The 20958-nt window shown below is 37.1% G+C and overlaps 1 protein-coding gene and 1 long non-coding RNA gene across 4 annotated transcripts in view; both read right to left on the reverse strand.

Annotated features, from left to right (window-relative positions):
• The window catches only part of LOC136876128 (pleckstrin homology domain-containing family G member 5), a 1197778-nt gene that overhangs the window by 297322 nt on the left and 879498 nt on the right, over positions 1–20958 (reverse strand). The gene's annotated exons all lie outside the window — the stretch shown is intronic.
• Positions 294–1805, reverse strand: LOC137501191 (uncharacterized). The gene is made up of 3 exons (XR_011018399.1): positions 1511–1805; positions 1041–1199; positions 294–753 (listed from the first exon to the last, which is right to left on the reverse strand). It is a non-coding gene; the product is annotated as an uncharacterized lncRNA (long non-coding RNA).

Below are 20958 nucleotides of genomic sequence, written 5' to 3' on the forward strand. Positions count from 1 at the left end.
AGTTTGCAGTTGCGATCAACAGTATACCGTAAGAAGGAAGTCTCAATACGCTGGTCTGGTTTCAGACCACCTGTGCTTTACAACTGCTTACTACATACACACAGCAAGGACCTACTACATGTATTTCAAAAACTCCTTTCCTTGTAAACCATACCTGTTCTACCACATAAAATATACAAATTAAGATGTTGTAATAATGCTAATAATTAATAAAAATTGGAGTTAAGGTTCTTTCCCATCAGGTGCTAATACACATAACTCACTGAGTATTCCAATAAATATTGATAGATAAGTATAACAAAAAATGATTTAATTTAAAAAGTAGAACATTTCTCAAGAACATAAATTTTATTAGATTCTTTCTTGGTCTAACACTGTATACAACAGTTTCTGAATTTTAACTTTGAAAACCCTTCGACCTAGTTCACTCATTCTTTCCATGTCATCATGAAGACACTAAAAATAACATTGATTATATTTTCTTTTCAGTTTTCAGTATCTTTTCTAAATATTCACTTAACACATCACTGTCACTTTCACATTTCTGTTTCTTTTATTTTTAACTGCTTGCAGAGCTGTTTGTAGAAGCAGAAGCCACTGGACTGGAAGTTGAAGTCCCTTCAGTAATTTCTGAACTGTAGGAGTTAAACCCCTCCAACACAAAATATTTCTGCTTCCTCCTCCTATATTTCAGCTTGGTGAAAAGGCTCTCATACACCAGGTGCCACTTCCATAGATGTGTTTGTTATAGAACTGAAAAAAATGAACAACATATTAATGCAATTCTTCTAAATTGGAGCTACATTTTAGTCTGGACACAAGCCTTCTGTTTAAGAAATTGTTACTTTCAATAATTATTTTAGTAAGATGATTGCTAGGTTAGATTATATTATATTACTTTCAGTTATATCTGATAAATTAATGAACAGATGGGTGGAACTTATGGCCTACAGACTGAATCTTCCCCTCACTCTTTCACAACTAGAACACTGGTCTGTAATGTAGGCCTACTTTTAAAAATAAATATTACAGAATTGTACCTTCTTCCAGCAATGAAGAGTTCCAGAAAGTTGAGGGCATTGAAGTAGACCCATTTTATGTTTTCTGTACAGCAGAACCTGGGAGGAGAGGGAGGATGTTATCTCTCCAAGTTCGATATCCAGCCCTCAGAATTTGCCATGTTTTGGCACAACTTTTTCCTGAAACAATGAATCAGCATATTGTGACAAAGAAAATATACATGTAGTAGGCCTACTTATGGCATAGGCCTACACTTATTTGTCATTAAAGCAAACAATGGTATTCATTTCATTAGGTACGAGATGGAGGTTAGGAAAGCACTGCTTATGTTTTCCAAACATTTCTTCAATTAAGTTACAAGAATGATAATTACTACTTCTCCTAGTGTAACCCATTTTACCACTCTATTCCGTATAATATATTTTATCAATAAATAATCTAAGATAACACTATTCATAAGATAATCGTAATAAATCTAATAATTACTTACCAGTTTTTGTCCCAATTCTCCACACTATAGAATGCCATACAAAATTCACGGTCTCCATATTACTATATCCAGGGAGTCTAGGATTATACACCACTTTGTTTTCATACACTAAGCAAATTAATGTTTCGATTTCACCAACAGATGACTATGTTGCGTCCGCCATTATCGAACGACTGCGACTGAAAAACGGACACGTTTGTTTTTACAAACCAGTCGATCTTCATCGCTCGTAGTTGATCGCTGACGATCGATGCTGTGTGACTGGTGCCACTGCCCTCTGTAGGTTTGTTTTCTTAGTCGGTCGATCGCAGTCGTTCGATCGAGCCTGTGTGACAGCCCCCGTACGATGGTAGAAGCGGAAAGGCACTGTAGGCGACCGTGGAGACTTTGTTTCGCTCGTTTCGAAAATATTCAGGTAAATGCTGAGGGCGTACTTAAATTTGAGCACAATGTTGCCTTCGTAAATAAAAAATTTAAACGAATTAGTGCTACGTTAAACGAATCACAATATAAATAAAGAATAATTAGATAAATAGATATATAAATAAATAAATTAATAAACAAATAAATAAACTAATAAAAGTTCGAAATCTATTGTCAAATGTCCTGAAAATGTATTTCCGTGGTTTGCATTTTCAATAATTTTATGGACATGCGGAGGTGATATATTGAAATGGTTGATCGCCACGCTTTTTGGGGAGCGGGCTGGGGCTCCCCAAGCCACACATTACCCCAAAGGTTTTGTGTGCGCTTACTTCTCTAGGGTTATCTGGGACGAAAAAAATTAGCCGTTAAGAAGGGAATTCATTTACATCCAAATATTCACAAATTACCAACTGTATCAAAGGTAAAATATGTTAACACTAAATGGCAATTCAAAACGGAGTATAGGCACGTATGTTGCTGGTCTTAATCAGTTTCCCTCCTCTGAGTCAGGAATATGGTAGGACCCCACTGCTATAGAGACAAGTCGATTACACATTGGGAATTTCGCGAAAATTTGTCGGCCCCAAGTTTAACTGTATCGGAGGTTAGTTCATCATATATTTGAATATAGAATTCATACCGAAATATATTGTTGGATATTGTATCTTATAAATGTATTTGTGGTACTGAGTTCGATTACGAGCCCTCTACAGGGTTCTTCCTCGCTGTGGTGTCTGAGGAGCACGACTCACAGATTGGAATGAAATAATCGAGGTACTACCAATACATACGGTACGGAATTTCGTAAAGCGGAAAAGAATTAAGGATATAGCATCATAGGGGAGAATTGTCGCGATTTAATCAGTATCACTGAAAGGCGGTACACGAGAATATGGTCCTGTAACGTAATTAACAGATTTTTAAAGAAAGCATGAATTTGATTACATTTAATGTGGGCACTCGTACGATGGTAGAACCGGAAAGGCACTGTAGGCGACCGTGGAGACTTTGTTTCGCTCGTTTCGAAAATATTCATGTAAATGCTGAGGGCGTACTTAAATTTGAGCACAATGTTGCCTTCGTAAATAAAAAATTTAAACGAATTAGTGCTACGTTAAACGAATCACAATATAAATAAAAAATAATTAGATAAATAGATATATATATAAATAAATAAGTAAATACATTAATAAAAAAATAAATAAAGTAATAAAAGTTCGAAATCTATTGTCAAATGTCCTGAAAATGTATTTCCGTGGTTTGCCATTTTCAATAATTTTATGGACATGCGGAGGTGATATATTGAAATGGTTGATCGCCACGCTTTTTGGGGAGCGGGCTGGGGCTCCCCAAGCCACACATTACCCCAAAGTTTTGTGTGCGCTTACTTCTCTAGGGTTATCTGGGACGAAAAAAATTAGCCGTTAAGAAGGGAATTCATTTACATCCAAACATTCACAAATTACCAACTGTATCAAAGGTAAAATATGTTACCACTAAATGGCAATTCAAAACGGAGTATAGGCACGTATGTTGCTGGTCTTAATTAGTTTCCCTCCTCTCAGTCAGGAATATGTTAGGACCCCACTGCTATAGAGACAAGTCGATTACACATTGGGAATTTCGCGAAAATTTGTCGGCCCCAAGTTTAACTGTAACGGAGGTTAGTTCATCATATATTTGAATACCGAATTCATACCGAAATATATTGTTGGATATTGTATCTTATAAATGTATTTGTGGTACTGAGTTCGATTACGAGCCCTCTACAGGGTTCTTCCTCGCTGTGGTGTCTGAGGAGCACGACTCACAGATTGGAATGAAATAATCGAGGTACTACCAATACATACGGTACGGAATTTCGTAAAGCGGAAAAGAATTAAGGATATAGCATCATAGGGGAGAATTGTCGCGATTTAATCAGTATCACTGAAAGGCGGTACACAAGAATATGGTCCTGTAACGGAATTAACAGATTCTTAAAGAACGCATGAATTTGATTACATTTAATGTGGGCACTCGTACGATGGTAGAACCGGAAAGGCACTGTAGGCGACCGTGGAGACTTTGTTTCGCTCGTTTCGAAAATATTCAGGTAAATGCTGAGGGCGTACTTAAATTTGAGCACAATGTTGCCTTCGTAAATAAAAAATTTAAACGAATTAGTGCTACGTTAAACGAATAACAATATAAATAAAAATAATTAGATAAATAGATATATAAATAAATATGTAAATAAATTAATAAACAAATAAATAAACTAATAAAAGTTCGAACTCTATTGTCAAATGTCCTGAAAATGTATTTCCGTGGTTTGCCATTTTCAATAATTTTATGGACATGCGGAGGTGATATATTGAAATGGTTGATCGCCACGCTTTTTGGGGAGCGGGCTGGGGCTCCCCAAGCCACACATTATCCCAAGGGTTTTGTGTGCGCTTACTTCACTAGGGTTATCTGCGACGAAAAAATTTAGCGGTTAAGAAGGGAATTTATTTAATTCCAAACCTTCACAAATTACAAACTGTATCAAAGGTAAAATATGTTACCAATAAATGGCAATTCTAAACGGAGTGTAGGCACGTATGATGCTGGTCTTAAATAGTTTCCTTGTTTTCAGTCAGGAATATGTTGGGACCCCACTGTTATAGAGACAAGTCGATTACACCACTGGGAAATTCGCGGAAATTTGTCGGCCCCAAGTTTAACTGTAACGGAGGTTTTTTCATCATATATTTGAATACCGAATTCATACCGAAATATATTGTTGGATATTGTATCTTATAAATGTATTTGTGGTACTGAGTTCGATTACGAGCCCTCTACAGGGTTCTTTCTCGCTGTGGTGTCTGAGGAGCACGACTCACAGATTGGAATGAAATAATCGAGGTACTACCAATACATACGGTACGGAATTTCGTAAAGCGGAAAAGAATTAAGGATATAGCATCAGAGGGGAGAATTGTCTCGATATAATAAGTATCACTGAAGGGCGGTACACGAGAATATGGTCCTGTAACGGAATTAACAGATTATTAAAGAGCGCATGAATTTGATTACATTTAATGTGGGCACTCGTACGATGGTAGAACCGGAAAGGCACTGTAGGCGACCGTGGAGACTTTGTTTCGCTCGTTTCGAAAATATTCAGGTAAATGCTGAGGGCGTACTTAAATTTGAGCACAATGTTGCCTTCGTAAATAAAAAATTTAAACGAATTAGTGCTACGTTAAACGAATCACAATATAAATAAAAAGTAATTAGATAAATAGTTATATAAATAAATAAGTAAATAAATTAATAAACAGATAAATAAACTAATAAAAGTTCGAAATCTATTGTCAAATGTCCTGAAAATGTATTTCCGTGGTTTGTCTTTTTCAATAATTTTATGGACATGCGGAGGTGATATATTGAAATGGTTGATCGCCACGCTTTTTGGGGAGCGGGCTGGGGCTCCCCAAGCCACACATTACCCCAAAGGTTTTGTGTGCGCTTACTTCTCTAGGGTTATCTGGGACGAAAAAAATTAGCCGTTAAGAAGGGAATTCATTTACATCCAAACATTCACAAATTACCAACTGTATCAAAGGTAAAATATGTTACCACTAAATGGCAATTCAAAACGGAGTATAGGCACGTATGTTGCTGGTCTTAATTAGTTTCCCTCCTCTGAGTCAGGAATATGGTAGGACCCCACTGCTATAGAGACAAGTCGATTACACATTGGGAATTTCGCGAAAATTTGTCGGCCCCAAGTTTAACTGTAACGGAGGTTAGTTCATCATATATTTGAATACCGAATTCATACCGAAATATATTGTTGGATATTGTATCTTATAAATGTATTTGTGGTACTGAGTTCGATTACGAGCCCTCTACAGGGTTCTTCCTCGCTGTGGTGTCTGAGGAGCACGACTCACAGATTGGAATGAAATAATCGAGGTACTACCAATACATACGGTACGGAATTTCGTAAAGCGGAAAAGAATGAAGGATATAGCATCATAGGGGAGAATTGTCGCGATTTAATCAGTATCACTGAAAGGCGGTACACAAGAATATGGTCCTGTAACGGAATTAACAGATTCTTAAAGAACGCATGAATTTGATTACATTTAATGTGGGCACTCGTACGATGGTAGAACCGGAAAGGCACTGTAGGCGACCGTGGAGACTTTGTTTCGCTCGTTTCGAAAATATTCAGGTAAATGCTGAGGGCGTACTTAAATTTGAGCACAATGTTGCCTTCGTAAATAAAAAATTTAAACGAATTAGTGCTACGTTAAACGAATAACAATATAAATAAAAATAATTAGATAAATAGATATATAAATAAATAAGTAAATAAATTAATAAACAAATAAATAAACTAATAAAAGTTCGAACTCTATTGTCAAATGTCCTGAAAATGTATTTCCGTGGTTTGCCATTTTCAATAATTTTATGGACATGCGGAGGTGATATATTGAAATGGTTGATCGCCACGCTTTTTGGGGAGCGGGCTGGGGCTCCCCAAGCCACACATTATCCCAAGGGTTTTGTGTGCGCTTACTTCACTAGGGTTATCTGGGACGAAAAAATTTAGCGGTTAAGAAGGGAATTTATTTAATTCCAAACCTTCACAAATTACAAACTGTATCAAAGGTAAAATATGTTACCACTAAATGGCAATTCTAAACGGAGTGTAGGCACGTATGATGCTGGTCTTAAATAGTTTCCTTGTTTTCAGTCAGGAATATGTTGGGACCCCACTGTTATAGAGACAAGTCGATTACACCACTGGGAAATTCGCGGAAATTTGTCGGCCCCAAGTTTAACTGTAACGGATGTTTTTTCATCATATATTTGAATACCGAATTCATACCGAAATATATTGTTGGATATTGTATCTTATAAATGTATTTGTGGTACTGAGTTCGATTACGAGCCCTCTACAGGGTTCTTCCTCGCTGTGGTGTCTGAGGAGCACGACTCACAGATTGGAATGAAATAATCGAGGTACTACCAATACATACGGTACGGAATTTCGCAAAGCGGAAAAGAATTAAGGATATAGCATCAGAGGGGAGAATTGTCTCGATATAATAAGTATCACTGAAGGGCGGTACACGAGAATATGGTCCTGTAACGGAATTAACAGATTATTAAAGAGCGCATGAATTTGATTACATTTAATGTGGGCACTCGTACGATGGTAGAACCGGAAGGGCACTGTAGGCGACCGTGGAGACTTTGTTTCGCTCGTTTCGAAAATATTCAGCTAAATGCTGAGGGCGAACTTAAATTTGAGCACAAAGTTGCCTTCGTAAATAAAAAATTTTAACGAATTAGTGCTACGTTAAACGAATCACAATATAAATAAAAAATTATTAGATAAATAGATATATAAAAAAATAAGTAAATAAATTAATAAACAAATAAATAAACTAATAAAAGTTCGAAATCTATTGTCAAATGTCCTGAAAATGAATTTCCGTGGTTTGCCATTTTCAATAATTTTATGGACATGCGGAGGTGATATATTGAAATGGTTGATCGCCACGCTTTTTGGGGAGCGGGCTGGGGCTCCCCAAGCCACACATTACCCCAAAGGTTTTGTGTGCGCTTACTTCTCTAGGGTTATCTGGGACGAAAAAAATTAGCCGTTAAGAAGGGAATTTATTTACATCCAAACATTCACAAATTACCAACTGTATCAAAGGTAAAATATGTTACCACTAAATGGCAATTCAAAACGGAGTATAGGCACGTATGTTGCTGGTCTTAATTAGTTTCCCTCCTCTGAGTCAGGAATATGTTAGGACCCCACTGCTATAGAGACAAGTCGATTACACATTGGGAATTTCGCGAAAATCTGTCGGCCCCAAGTTTAACTGTAACAGAGGTTAGTTCATCATATATTTGAATACCGAATTCATACCGAAATATATTGTTGGATATTGTATCTTATAAATGTATTTGTGGTACTGAGTTCGATTACGAGCCCTCTACAGGGTTCTTCCTCGCTGTGGTGTCTGAGAAGCACGACTCACAGATTGGAATGAAATAATCGAGGTACTACCAATACATACGGTACGGAATTTCGTAAAGCGGAAAAGAATTAAGGATATAGCATCATAGGGGAGAATTGTCGTGATTTAATCAGTATCACTGAAAGGCGGTACACGAGAATATGGTCCTGTAACGTAATTAACAGATTTTTAAAGAAAGCATGAATTTGATTACATTTAATGTGGGCACTCGTACGATGGTAGAACCGGAAAGGCACTGTAGGCGACCGTGGAGACTTTGTTTCGCTCGTTTCGAAAATATTCAGGTAAATGCTGAGGGCGTACTTAAATTTGAGCACAATGTTGCCTTCGTAAATAAAAAATTTAAACGAATTAGTGCTACGTTAAACGAATCACAATATAAATAAAAAATAATTAGATAAATATATATATATATATAAATAAATAAGTAAATAAATAAATAAAAAAATAAATAAAGTAATAAAAGTTCGAAATCTATTGTCAAATGTCCTGAAAATGTATTTCCGTGGTTTGCCAGTTTCAATAATTTTATGGACATGCGGAGGTGATATATTGAAATGGTTGATCGCCACGCTTTTTGGGGAGCGGGCTGGGGCTCCCCAAGCCACACATTACCCCGAAGATTTTGTGTGCGCTTACTTCTCTAGGGTTATCTGGGACGAAAAAAATTAGCCGTTAAGAAGGGAATTTATTTACATCCAAACATTCACAAATTACCAACTGTATCAAAGGTAAAATATGTTACCACTAAATGGCAATTCAAAACGGAGTACAGGCACGTATGTTGCTGGTCTTAATTAGTTTCCCTCCTCTCAGTCAGGAATATGTTAGGACCCCACTGCTATAGAGACAAGTCGATTACACATTGGGAATTTCGCGAAAATTTGTCGGCCCCAAGTTTAACTGTAACGGAGGTTAGTTCATCATATATTTGAATACCGAATTCATACCGAAATATATTGTTGGATATTGTATCTTATAAATGTATTTGTGGTACTGAGTTCGATTACGAGCCCTCTACAGGGTTCTTCCTCGCTGTGGTGTCTGAGGAGCACGACTCACAGATTGGAATGAAATAATCGAGGTACTACCAATACATACGGTACGGAATTTCGTAAAGCGGAAAAGAATTAAGGATATAGCATCATAGGGGAGAATTGTCGCGATTTAATCAGTATCACTGAGAGGCGGTACACAAGAATATGGTCCTGTAACGGAATTAACAGATTCTTAAAGAACGCATGAATTTGATTACATTTAATGTGGGCACTCGTACGATGGTAGAACCGGAAAGGCACTGTAGGCGACCGTGGAGACTTTGTTTCGCTCGTTTCGAAAATATTCAGGTAAATGCTGAGGGCGTACTTAAATTTGAGCACAATGTTGCCTTCGTAAATAAAAAATTTAAACGAATTAGTGCTACGTTAAACGAATAACAATATAAATAAAAATAATTAGATAAATAGATATATAAATAAATAAGTAAATAAATTAATAAACAAATAAATAAACTAATAAAAGTTCGAACTCTATTGTCAAATGTCCTGAAAATGTATTTCCGTGGTTTGCCATTTTCAATAATTTTATGGACATGCGGAGGTGATATATTGAAATGGTTGATCGCCACGCTTTTTGGGGAGCGGGCTGGGGCTCCCCAAGCCACACATTATCCCAAGGGTTTTGTGTGCGCTTACTTCACTAGGGTTATCTGGGACGAAAAAATTTAGCGGTTAAGAAGGGAATTTATTTAATTCCAAACCTTCACAAATTTCAAACTGTATCAAAGGTAAAATATGTTACCACTAAATGGCAATTCTAAACGGAGTGTAGGCACGTATGATGCTGGTCTTAAATAGTTTCCTTGTTTTCAGTCAGGAATATGTTGGGACCCCACTGTTATAGAGACAAGTCGATTACACCACTGGGAAATTCGCGGAAATTTGTCGGCCCCAAGTTTAACTGTAACGGATGTTTTTTCATCATATATTTGAATACCGAATTCATACCGAAATATATTGTTGGATATTGTATCTTATAAATGTATTTGTGGTACTGAGTTCGATTACGAGCCCTCTACAGGGTTCTTCCTCGCTGTGGTGTCTGAGGAGCACGACTCACAGATTGGAATGAAATAATCGAGGTACTACCAATACATACGGTACGGAATTTCGTAAAGCGGAAAAGAATTAAGGATATAGCATCAGAGGGGAGAATTGTCTCGATATAATAAGTATCACTGAAGGGCGGTACACGAGAATATGGTCCTGTAACGGAATTAACAGATTATTAAAGAGCGCATGAATTTGATTACATTTAATGTGGGCACTCGTACGATGGTAGAACCGGAAGGGCACTGTAGGCGACCGTGGAGACTTTGTTTCGCTCGTTTCGAAAATATTCAGCTAAATGCTGAGGGCGAACTTAAATTTGAGCACAAAGTTGCCTTCGTAAATAAAAAATTTTAACGAATTAGTGCTACGTTAAACGAATCACAATATAAATAAAAAATTATTAGATAAATAGATATATAAAAAAAATAAGTAAATAAATTAATAAACAAATAAATAAACTAATAAAAGTTCGAAATCTATTGTCAAATGTCCTGAAAATGAATTTCCGTGGTTTGCCATTTTCAATAATTTTATGGACATGCGGAGGTGATATATTGAAATGGTTGATCGCCACGCTTTTTGGGGAGCGGGCTGGGGCTCCCCAAGCCACACATTACCCCAAAGGTTTTGTGTGCGCTTACTTCTCTAGGGTTATCTGGGACGAAAAAAATTAGCCGTTAAGAAGGGAATTTATTTACATCGAAACATTCACAAATTACCAACTGTATCAAAGGTAAAATATGTTACCACTAAATGGCAATTCAAAACGGAGTATAGCCACGTATGTTGCTGGTCTTAATTAGTTTCCCTCCTCTGAGTCAGGAATATGTTAGGACCCCACTGCTATAGAGACAAGTCGATTACACATTGGGAATTTCGCGAAAATTTGTCGGCCCCAAGTTTAACTGTAACAGAGGTTAGTTCATCATATATTTGAATACCGAATTCATACCGAAATATATTGTTGGATATTGTATCTTATAAATGTATTTGTGGTACTGAGTTCGATTACGAGCCCTCTACAGGGTTCTTCCTCGCTGTGGTGTCTGAAGAGCACGACTCACAGATTGGAATGAAATAATCGAGGTACTACCAATACATACGGTACGGAATTTCGTAAAGCGGAAAAGAATTAAGGATATAGCATCATAGGGGAGAATTGTCGCGATTTAATCAGTATCACTGAAAGGCGGTACACGAGAATATGTTCCTGTAACGGAATTAACAGATTTTTAAAGAAAGCATGAATTCGATTATATTTAATGTGGGCACTCGTACGATGGTAGAAGCGGAAAGGCACTGTAGGCGACCGTGGAGACTTTGTTTCGCTCGTTTCGAAAATATTCAGGTAAATGCTGAGGGCGTACTTAAATTTGAGCACAATGTTGCCTTCGTAAATAAAAAATTTAAACGAATTAGTGCTACGTTAAACGAATCACAATATAAATAAAGAATAATTAGATAAATAGATATATAAATAAATAAATTAATAAACAAATAAATAAACTAATAAAAGTTCGAAATCTATTGTCAAATGTCCTGAAAATGTATTTCCGTGGTTTGCATTTTCAATAATTTTATGGACATGCGGAGGTGATATATTGAAATGGTTGATCGCCACGCTTTTTGGGGAGCGGGCTGGGGCTCCCCAAGCCACACATTACCCCAAAGGTTTTGTGTGCGCTTACTTCTCTAGGGTTATCTGGGACGAAAAAAATTAGCCGTTAAGAAGGGAATTCATTTACATCCAAATATTCACAAATTACCAACTGTATCAAAGGTAAAATATGTTAACACTAAATGGCAATTCAAAACGGAGTATAGGCACGTATGTTGCTGGTCTTAATCAGTTTCCCTCCTCTGAGTCAGGAATATGGTAGGACCCCACTGCTATAGAGACAAGTCGATTACACATTGGGAATTTCGCGAAAATTTGTCGGCCCCAAGTTTAACTGTATCGGAGGTTAGTTCATCATATATTTGAATATAGAATTCATACCGAAATATATTGTTGGATATTGTATCTTATAAATGTATTTGTGGTACTGAGTTCGATTACGAGCCCTCTACAGGGTTCTTCCTCGCTGTGGTGTCTGAGGAGCACGACTCACAGATTGGAATGAAATAATCGAGGTACTACCAATACATACGGTACGGAATTTCGTAAAGCGGAAAAGAATTAAGGATATAGCATCATAGGGGAGAATTGTCGCGATTTAATCAGTATCACTGAAAGGCGGTACACGAGAATATGGTCCTGTAACGTAATTAACAGATTTTTAAAGAAAGCATGAATTTGATTACATTTAATGTGGGCACTCGTACGATGGTAGAACCGGAAAGGCACTGTAGGCGACCGTGGAGACTTTGTTTCGCTCGTTTCGAAAATATTCATGTAAATGCTGAGGGCGTACTTAAATTTGAGCACAATGTTGCCTTCGTAAATAAAAAATTTAAACGAATTAGTGCTACGTTAAACGAATCACAATATAAATAAAAAATAATTAGATAAATAGATATATATATAAATAAATAAGTAAATACATTAATAAAAAAATAAATAAAGTAATAAAAGTTCGAAATCTATTGTCAAATGTCCTGAAAATGTATTTCCGTGGTTTGCCATTTTCAATAATTTTATGGACATGCGGAGGTGATATATTGAAATGGTTGATCGCCACGCTTTTTGGGGAGCGGGCTGGGGCTCCCCAAGCCACACATTACCCCAAAGTTTTGTGTGCGCTTACTTCTCTAGGGTTATCTGGGACGAAAAAAATTAGCCGTTAAGAAGGGAATTCATTTACATCCAAACATTCACAAATTACCAACTGTATCAAAGGTAAAATATGTTACCACTAAATGGCAATTCAAAACGGAGTATAGGCACGTATGTTGCTGGTCTTAATTAGTTTCCCTCCTCTCAGTCAGGAATATGTTAGGACCCCACTGCTATAGAGACAAGTCGATTACACATTGGGAATTTCGCGAAAATTTGTCGGCCCCAAGTTTAACTGTAACGGAGGTTAGTTCATCATATATTTGAATACCGAATTCATACCGAAATATATTGTTGGATATTGTATCTTATAAATGTATTTGTGGTACTGAGTTCGATTACGAGCCCTCTACAGGGTTCTTCCTCGCTGTGGTGTCTGAGGAGCACGACTCACAGATTGGAATGAAATAATCGAGGTACTACCAATACATACGGTACGGAATTTCGTAAAGCGGAAAAGAATTAAGGATATAGCATCATAGGGGAGAATTGTCGCGATTTAATCAGTATCACTGAAAGGCGGTACACAAGAATATGGTCCTGTAACGGAATTAACAGATTCTTAAAGAACGCATGAATTTGATTACATTTAATGTGGGCACTCGTACGATGGTAGAACCGGAAAGGCACTGTAGGCGACCGTGGAGACTTTGTTTCGCTCGTTTCGAAAATATTCAGGTAAATGCTGAGGGCGTACTTAAATTTGAGCACAATGTTGCCTTCGTAAATAAAAAATTTAAACGAATTAGTGCTACGTTAAACGAATAACAATATAAATAAAAATAATTAGATAAATAGATATATAAATAAATATGTAAATAAATTAATAAACAAATAAATAAACTAATAAAAGTTCGAACTCTATTGTCAAATGTCCTGAAAATGTATTTCCGTGGTTTGCCATTTTCAATAATTTTATGGACATGCGGAGGTGATATATTGAAATGGTTGATCGCCACGCTTTTTGGGGAGCGGGCTGGGGCTCCCCAAGCCACACATTATCCCAAGGGTTTTGTGTGCGCTTACTTCACTAGGGTTATCTGCGACGAAAAAATTTAGCGGTTAAGAAGGGAATTTATTTAATTCCAAACCTTCACAAATTACAAACTGTATCAAAGGTAAAATATGTTACCAATAAATGGCAATTCTAAACGGAGTGTAGGCACGTATGATGCTGGTCTTAAATAGTTTCCTTGTTTTCAGTCAGGAATATGTTGGGACCCCACTGTTATAGAGACAAGTCGATTACACCACTGGGAAATTCGCGGAAATTTGTCGGCCCCAAGTTTAACTGTAACGGAGGTTTTTTCATCATATATTTGAATACCGAATTCATACCGAAATATATTGTTGGATATTGTATCTTATAAATGTATTTGTGGTACTGAGTTCGATTACGAGCCCTCTACAGGGTTCTTTCTCGCTGTGGTGTCTGAGGAGCACGACTCACAGATTGGAATGAAATAATCGAGGTACTACCAATACATACGGTACGGAATTTCGTAAAGCGGAAAAGAATTAAGGATATAGCATCAGAGGGGAGAATTGTCTCGATATAATAAGTATCACTGAAGGGCGGTACACGAGAATATGGTCCTGTAACGGAATTAACAGATTATTAAAGAGCGCATGAATTTGATTACATTTAATGTGGGCACTCGTACGATGGTAGAACCGGAAAGGCACTGTAGGCGACCGTGGAGACTTTGTTTCGCTCGTTTCGAAAATATTCAGGTAAATGCTGAGGGCGTACTTAAATTTGAGCACAATGTTGCCTTCGTAAATAAAAAATTTAAACGAATTAGTGCTACGTTAAACGAATCACAATATAAATAAAAAGTAATTAGATAAATAGTTATATAAATAAATAAGTAAATAAATTAATAAACAGATAAATAAACTAATAAAAGTTCGAAATCTATTGTCAAATGTCCTGAAAATGTATTTCCGTGGTTTGTCTTTTTCAATAATTTTATGGACATGCGGAGGTGATATATTGAAATGGTTGATCGCCACGCTTTTTGGGGAGCGGGCTGGGGCTCCCCAAGCCACACATTACCCCAAAGGTTTTGTGTGCGCTTACTTCTCTAGGGTTATCTGGGACGAAAAAAATTAGCCGTTAAGAAGGGAATTTATTTACATCCAAACATTCACAAATTACCAACTGTATCAAAGGTAAAATATGTTACCACTAAATGGCAATTCAAAACGGAGTATAGGCACGTATGTTGCTGGTCTTAATTAGTTTCCCTCCTCTGAGTCAGGAATATGTTAGGACCCCACTGCTATAGAGACAAGTCGATTACACATTGGGAATTTCGCGAAAATTTGTCGGCCCCAAGTTTAACTGTAACGGAGGTTAGTTCATCATATATTTGAATACCGAATTCATACCGAAATATATTGTTGGATATTGTATCTTATAAATGTATTTGTGGTACTGAGTTCGATTACGAGCCCTCTACAGGGTTCTTCCTCGCTGTGGTGTCTGAGGAGCACGACTCACAGATTGGAATGAAATAATCGAGGTACTACCAATACATACGGTACGGAATTTCGTAAAGCGGAAAAGAATTAAGGATATAGCATCATAGGGGAGAATTGTCGCGATTTAATCAGTATCACTGAAAGGCGGTACACAAGAATATGGTCCTGTAACGGAATTAACAGATTTTTAAAGAACGCATGAATTTGATTACATTTAATGTCGGCACTCGTACGATGGTAGAACCGGAAAGGCACTGTAGGCGACCGTGGAGACTTTGTTTCGCTCGTTTCGAAAATATTCAGGTAAATGCTGAGGGCGTACTTAAATTTGAGCACAATGTTGCCTTCGTAAATAAAAAATTTAAACGAATTAGTGCTACGTTAATCGAATAACAATATAAATAAAAAATAATTAGATAAATAGATATATAAGTAAAAAAATAAATAAATTAATAAACAGATAAATAAACTAATAAAAGTTCGAAATCTATTGTCAAATGTCCTGAAAATGTATTTCCGTGGTTTGCCATTTTCAATAATTTTATGGACATGCGGAGGTGATATATTGAAATGGTTGATCGCCACGCTTTTTGGGGAGCGGGTTGGGGCTCCCCAAGCCACACATTACCCCAAAGGTTTTGTGTGCGCTTACTTCTCTAGGGTTATCTGGGACGAAAAAAATTAGCCGTTAAGAAGGGAATTTATTTACATCCAAACATTCACAAATTACCAACTGTATCAAAGGAAAAATATGTTACCACTAAATGGCAATTCAAAACGGAGTATAGGCACGTATGTTGCTGGTCTTAATTAGTTTCCCTCCTCTGAGTCAGGAATATGTTAGGACCCCACTGCTATAGAGACAAGTCGATTACACATTGGAAATTTCGCGAAAATTTGTCGGCCCCATGTTTAACTGTAACGGAGGTTTGTTCATAATATATATGAATACCGAATTCATACCGAAATATATTGTTGGATATTGTATCTCATAAATGTATTTGTGGTACTGAGTTCGATTACGAGCCCTCTACAGGGTTCTTCCTCGCTCTGGTGTCTGAGGAGCACGACTCACAGATTGGAATGAAATAATCGAGTTACTACCAATACATACGGTACGGAATTTCGTAAAGCGGAAAAGAATTAAGGATATAGCATCATAGGGGAGAATTGTCGCGATTTAATCAGTATCACTGAAAGGCGGTACACGAGAATATGGTCCTGTAACGGAATTAACAGATTATTAAAGAAAGCATGAATTTGATTACATTTAATGTGGGCACTCGTACGATGGTAGAACCGGAAAGGCACTGTAGGCGACCGTGGAGACTTTGTTTCGCTCGTTTCGAAAATATTCAGGTAAATGCTGAGGGCGTACTTAAATTTGAGCACAATGTTGCCTTCGTAAATAAAAAATTTAAACGAATTAGTGCTACGTTAAACGAATCACAATATAAATAAAAAATAATTAGACAATAGATATATAAATAAATAAGTAAATAAATTAATAAACAAATAAATAAACTAATAAAAGTTCGAAATCTATTGTCAAATGTCCTGAAAATGTATTTCCGTGGTTTGCCATTTTCAATAATTTTATGGACATGCGGAGGTGATATATTGAAATGGTTGATCGCCACGCTTTTTGGGGAGCGGGCTGGGGCTCCCCAAGCCACACATTACCCCAAAGGTTTTGTGTGCGCTTACTTCTCTAGGGTTATCTGGGACGAAAAAAATTAGCCGTTAAGAAGGGAATTTATTTACATCCAAACATTCACAAATTACCAACTGTATCAAAGGTAAAATATGTTACCACTAAATGGCAATTCTAAACGGAGTGTAGGCACGTATGATGCTGGTCTTAAATAGTTTCCTTGTTTTGAGTCAGGAATATGTTGGGACCCCACTGTTATAGAGACAAGTCGATTACACCACTGGGAAATTCGCGGAAATTTGTCGGGCCCAAGTTATACTGTAACGGAGGTTTTTTCATCATATATTTGAATACCGAATTCATACCGAAATATATTGTTGGATATTGTATCTTATAAATGTATTTGTGGTACTGAGTTCGATTACGAGCCCTCTACAGGGTTCTTCCTCGCTGTGGTGTCTGAGGAGCACGACTCACAGATAGGAATGAAATAATCGAGGTACTACCAATACATACGGTGCGGAATTTCGTAAAGCGGAAAAGAATTAAGGATATAGCATCAGAGGGGAGAATTGTCCCGATTTAATCAGTATCACTGAAGGGCGGTACACGAGAATATGGTCCTGTAACGTAATTAACAGATTTTTAAAGAACGCATGAATTTGATTACATTTAATGTGGGCACTCGTACGATGGTAGAACCGGAAAGGCACTGTAGGCGACCGTGGAGACTTTGTTTCGCTCGTTTCGAAAATATTCAGGTAAATGCTGAGGGCGTACTAAATTTGAGCACAATGTTGCCTTCGTAAATAAAAAATTTAAACGAATTAGTGCTACGTTAAACGAATCACAATATAAATAAAAAATAATTAGATAAATAGATATATAAATAAATAAGTAAATAAATTAATAAACAAATAAATAAACTAAAAAAAGTTCGAAATCTATTGTCAAATGTCCTGAAAATGTATTTCCGTGGTTTGCCATTTTCAATAATTTTATGGACATGCGGAGGTGATATATTGAAATGGTTGATCGCCACGCTTTTTGGGGAGCGGGCTGGGGCTCCCCAAGCCACACATTACCCCAAAGGTTTTGTGTGCGCTTACTTCTCTAGGGTTATCTGGGATGAAAAAAATTAGCCGTTAAGAAGGGAATTTATTTACATCCAAACATTCACAATTACCAACTGTATCAAAGGTAATATATGTTACCACTAAATGGCAATTCAAAACGGAGTATAGGCACGTATGTTGCTGCTCTTAATTAGTTTCCCTCCTCTGTGTCAGGAATATGTTAGGACCCCACTGCTATAGAGACAAGTCGATTACACATTGGGAATTTCGCGAAAATTTGTCGGCCCCAAGTTTAACTGTAACGGAGGTTAGTTCATCATATATTTGAATACAGAATTCATACCGAAATATATTGTTGGATATTGTATCTTATAAATGTATTTGTGGTACTGAGTTCGATTACGAGCCCTCTACAGGGTTCTTCCTCGCTGTGGTGTCTGAGGAGGACGACTCACAGATTGGAATGAAATAATCGAGGTACTACCAATACATACGGTACGGAATTTCGTAAAGCGGAAAAGAATTAAGGATATAGCATCATAGGGGAGAATTGTCGCGATTTAATCAGTATCACTGAAAGGAGGTACACATGAATATGGTCCTGTAACGGAATTAACAGATTTTTAAAGAACGCATGAATATGATTACATTTAATGTGGGCACTCGTACGATGGTAGAACCGGAAAGGCACTGTAGGCGACCGTGGAGACTTTGTTTCGCTCGTTTCGAAAATATTCAGGTAAATGCTGAGGGCGTACTAAATTTGAGCACAATGTTGCCTTCGTAAATAGAAATTTAAACGAATTAGTGCTACGTTAAACGAATCACAATATAAATAAAAAATAATTAGATAAATAGATATATAAATAAATAAGTAAATAAATTAATAAACAAATAAATAAACTAATAAAAGTTCGAAATCTATTGTCAAATGTCCTGAAAATGTATTTCCGTGTTTGCCATTTTCAATAATTTTATGGACATGCGGAGGTGATATATTGAAATGGTTGATCGCCACGCTTTTTGGGGAGCGGGCTGGGGCTCCCCAAGCCACACATTACCCCAAGGGATTTGTGTGCGCTTACTTCACTAGGGTTATCTGGGACGAAAAAATTTAGCGGTTAAGAAGGGAATTTATTTAAATCCAAACCTTCACAAATTACAAACTGTATCAAAGGTAAAATATGTTACCACTAAATGGCAATTCTAAACGGAGTGTAGGCACGTATGATGCTGGTTTTAAATAGCTTCCTTGTTTTCAGTCAGGAATATGTTGGGACCCCACTGTTATAGAGACAAGTCGATTACACCACTGGGAAATTCGCGGAAATTTGTCGGCCCCAAGTTTAACTGTAACGGAGGTTTTTTCATCATATATCTGAATACCGAATTCATACCGAAATATATTGTTGGATATTGTATCTTATAAATGTATTTGTGGTACTGAGTTCGATTACGAGCCCTCTACAGGGTTCTTCCTCGCTGTGGTGTCTGAGGAGCACGACTCACAGATTGGAATGAAATAATCGAGGTACTACCAATACATACGGTACGGAATTTCGTAAAGCGGAGAATAGCATCAGAGGGGAGAATTGTCGCGATTTAATCAGTATCACTGAAAGGCGGTACACGAGAATATGGTCCTGTAACGGAATTAACAGATTTTTAAAGAACGCATGAATTTGATTACATTTAATGTGGGCACACGTACGATGGTAGAACCGGAAAAGCACTGTAGGCGACCGTGGAGACTTTGTTTCGCTCGTTTCGAAAATATTCAGGTAAATGCTGAGGGCGTAATAAATTTGAGCACAATGTTGCCTTCGTAAATAGAAATTTAAACGAATTAGTGCTACGTTAAACGAATCACAATATAAATAAAAAAATAATTAGATAAATAGATATATAAATAAATAAGTAAATAAATTAATAAACAAATAAATAAACTAATAAAAGTTCGAAATCTATTGTCAAATGTCCTGAAAATGTATTTCCGTGGTTTGCCATTTTCAATAATTTTATGGACATGCGGAGGTGATATATTGAAATGGTTGATCGCCACGCTTTTTGGGGAGCGGGCTGGGGCTCCCCAAGCCACACATTACCCCAAGGGTTTTGTGTGCGCTTACTTCACTAGGGTTATCTGGGACGAAAAAATTTAGCGGTTAAGAAGGGAATTTATTTAATTCCAAACCTTCACAAATTACAAACTGTCTCAAAGGTAAAATATGTTACCACTAAATGGCAATTCTAAACGGAGTGTAGGCACGTATGATGCTGGTCTTAAATAGTTTCCTTGTTTTCAGTCAGGAATATGTTGGGACCCCACTGTTATAGAGACAAGTCGATTACACCACTGGGAAATTCGCGGAAATTTGTCGGACCCAAGTTTAACTGTAACGGAGGTTTTTTCATCATATATCTGAATACCGAATTCATACCGAAATATATTGTTGGATATTGTATCTTATAAATGTATTTGTGGTACTGAGTTCGATTACGAGCCCTCTACAGGGTTCTTCCTCGCTGTGGTGTCTGAGGAGCACGACTCACAGATTGGAATGAAATAATCGAGGTACTACCAATACATACGGTACGGAATTTCGTAAAGCGGAAAAGAAATAAGGATATAGCATCAGAGGGGAGAATTGTCTCGATATAATCAGTATCACTGAAGGGCGGTACACGAGAATATGGTCCTGTAACGGAATTAACAGATTATTAAAGAACGCATGAATTTGATTACATTTAATGTGGGCACTCGTACGATGGTAGAACCGGAAAGGCACTGTAGGCGACCGTGGAGACTTTGTTTCGCTCGTTTCGAAAATATTCAGGTAAATGCTGAGGGCGTACTTAAATTTGAGCACAATGTTGCCTTCG

Source organism: Anabrus simplex, chromosome 6 (assembly GCF_040414725.1).
Source record: "Anabrus simplex isolate iqAnaSimp1 chromosome 6, ASM4041472v1, whole genome shotgun sequence".
Taxonomy (NCBI): domain Eukaryota; kingdom Metazoa; phylum Arthropoda; class Insecta; order Orthoptera; family Tettigoniidae; genus Anabrus; species Anabrus simplex.